Source organism: Microtus ochrogaster, chromosome 7 (assembly GCF_000317375.1).
Source record: "Microtus ochrogaster isolate Prairie Vole_2 chromosome 7, MicOch1.0, whole genome shotgun sequence".
Taxonomy (NCBI): domain Eukaryota; kingdom Metazoa; phylum Chordata; class Mammalia; order Rodentia; family Cricetidae; genus Microtus; species Microtus ochrogaster.
The window spans coordinates 47,118,302-47,121,332 of record NC_022014.1 but is presented as its reverse complement, the minus strand read 5'-3'; positions in this window follow the sequence as shown (position 1 = coordinate 47,121,332).

Below are 3,031 nucleotides of genomic sequence, written 5' to 3'. Positions count from 1 at the left end.
GTGAAGTGTTAGACACGGTCCAATTCTGTGAATCAGCCGTGTGTGTGTGTGTGTGTGTGTGTGTGTGTGTGTGTGTGTGTGTGTGTTCAGGTGACCTATGGCAGCCAGAGTCTCCTGGGAACTGAACCTGGGTCCTCTGCAAGAATGCCAAGCCCTCTTCACTGCTGAGCCATCAGACCCAAGAAGGTTTTATGTACCTCATTAAGCATCTCCACAATCTCTTTGGCTTGAACAACAAAGGTTTGTTTCTTCTTTTGTGGGGCAGCTGGTGACACACCAGGCTCCTGGTGGAGAGAGAGAAAGAGCAGTGGCAAAATCCTTTTGACAGTTCTAGAAGCTTCTGGCGGCAGACATCACTTAACCTCACATGTCATTAGCCAAAGCCTGGTTCTAGCAGGGTGGGGTTGGCTTTTGCAGATCTAAGCTGTGTGTCTGGTCGCTGCTAACAAGGAACTGGCAGCAGCAATTTAGTCCATGACACGGTGTCTCCTTTGAAGATCCCTGTACCATTTTTAGGGTCCCCAGGAAAACGCTAAGCACACTCGTTTTCCTCAGGCTTGTGGTAAGATATTAAAGGTGGGTTGTTTACTCAGATGTGAAGCTGACAGAGCCGAGAGGAAGCTGAGATTCCCCGGATATTAGTAATTATAGTGGGTGGCCACCACCCCTAAGCTTGGGAGGATGAAAAGGTTCGGGAAGTAGGGCTAACAGGATGGAGGATTTGGAGGACGACCTCAGCTACAGATGGTCGGTAGGTAGGAGGGCCCAACCGCTTGGGCTTTTCCTCCTAGGGGAAACTACCACAGCTGCTCCGGAATGTTGACAAAAGCCAAGGGTGGGAAAGCAGGGACATGAAGGATTCACTTCTCTCTCCTTCAGCTCTTCCTGTGGCGTCTCCCAGTTACAGAACCCAGCAAGAAGTCAGCTTTCAAGGACTCAGGTCTGGGAATCTGGCTTGGCAGTGCTCATCTCAGCCTCACTGGGAGGATTCTAGAAAGCTGGGCTGGGACCTCAGGGACCACAGGGACCACAGACAAATACTGGCATTCTTCTTTTTTTTTTTAAATTTATTTATTTTTATTTCAATTGCATTGGTGTTTTTCCTGCATGTATGTCTAGATGAGGGTGTCAGATCCCCTGGAACTGGAGTTGCAGACAGTTGTGAGCTGCCATGTGGGTGCTCGGAATTGAACCTGGGTCCTCTGGAAGAGCAGGCGGTGCTCTTAACTACTGAGCCATCTCCCTAGCCCGAAATACTGGCTTTTTTAATACTATTTAATACTATGGCTTTGTTTTGTAATTTATTTTTTAAAAATTGTGTGTGATGCGATGTGTGTGTGTATGTGTGTGTGTGTGTGTGTGTGTGTGTGTACTCGTGAGCACCACTGATGCACACGTGGAGAGTCAGCTTTTTATTTGTTTGTTTGGTTGGTTTGGTTTGGTTTGGTTTTGGTTATGGTTTTTCTAGAGAGAGTTTCTCTCTAAGTAGCTCTGGAACTTGCTTTGTAGACCAGGCTGGCCTTAAACTCAAGGAACTGCCTGTCTCTGCCTCCTGAGTGCTGGGATTGAAGGTGTGAGCTGCCACTGCCTAGCATGTTACTTGACACAAAGTTTCACTATTTAGCCCAGAATGGTCTAAAACTTGATATGTAGGGGGCTGGAGAGATGGCTCAGGGGTTAGGAGCACTGCCTGTTCTTCCAAAGGTCCTGAATTCCCAGCAACCACATGGTGGCTCACAACCATCTGTAACGAGATCTGGTGCAGAATACAGTATATATAATAAATAAATAAATAAATCTTTTTTTAAAAAAACTTGCTATGTAGCAAGGCAAGCCTCAAACTCAGAGGTCCACCTGCCTCTTTCTCCCACGTGCTGGGATTAAAGGTATCATAACCAGCTATTTTGGATTTGTGAGATGGGGTCTCCCTCTTAGGTCAGACTGGCCTAGAAATTGGTATATAGCCCAGGCTACCTCGAGTTCATGTTGATAGTTCCGTATGAACCTCCCAAGTGCTGAAGTTCTAGGCGTGAGCTACCATGCCTGGCATTTGTGTCTGTCTGTCTGTCCCCAGCCCTGTTGCAGTAGTGTTACTGTTTTATGCCCACATACCTGTTTTTTAAAAAACATTTCTTTTTAATTATGTATACATGCCTGTGTCTATGCGAGGATGCACACATTCATGTATGCTGGTGCTGGAGGAGTCCAGAAAGGACACTGGATTTCCCGGGGCTGGAGTCAGTGGCTGCGAGGTGCCCAGTGTGGGTGCTAGGAAACAAACTCTGGTCCTTTGTAAGAGCAGTACGTGCTCCAAACCGCTCAGCCATCCCTCCAGCCCCACAACTGGCTTTCTTACCTAAAGCGCTAGGTATTCAAACTCCAGTCCTCAGCCCTCATAGCTGTCCCCTTAGCCTGTGAGCTGGGTCTGGTGGTACAAGCCTATTATAGCCCATCACCCAGGAGACAGAAACAGGAGGGTCCAGCCTTCTTGGCCAGCATGGCTACATGGTAAGAAACGATCTCAAAAAGAAAGAAAAGTGCTGTGCAGCTGGGTGGTGGTGGCACATGCCTTTAATCCCAGCACTCAGGAGGCAGCAGAGGCAGGCAGATCTCTGTGAGTTTGAAGCCAGCCTGGTCTACAGAGTGAGGTTCCACAGCTATAGAGAAACGCTGTCTTGAAAAACAAAACAAAAAAAAGTGCTGTGCAAATTTATTTGTAGAGATAAATTGACATGGGGAGAAAGGTGACAGTCTACCTTTTTCCCTCTCTTTTGTACTGATGACTGAACCCAAGGCCGCACACACGACACGCTAGGCAAGCTGTGCTGATGACCGAACCCAAGGCCGCACACACGACACGCTAGGCAAGCTGTTCTGATGACTGAACCCAAGGCCGCACACAGGACACGCTAGGCAAGCCATGGTACTGCATTTCATCCTCTCTCTCTCCTTTATTTTATTTTTTTTTCTTATTTAATTCTTTTTTTTTCTTTTTTTTTCTTTTTTATTTTTTTTTAATTTTTTTTAATTT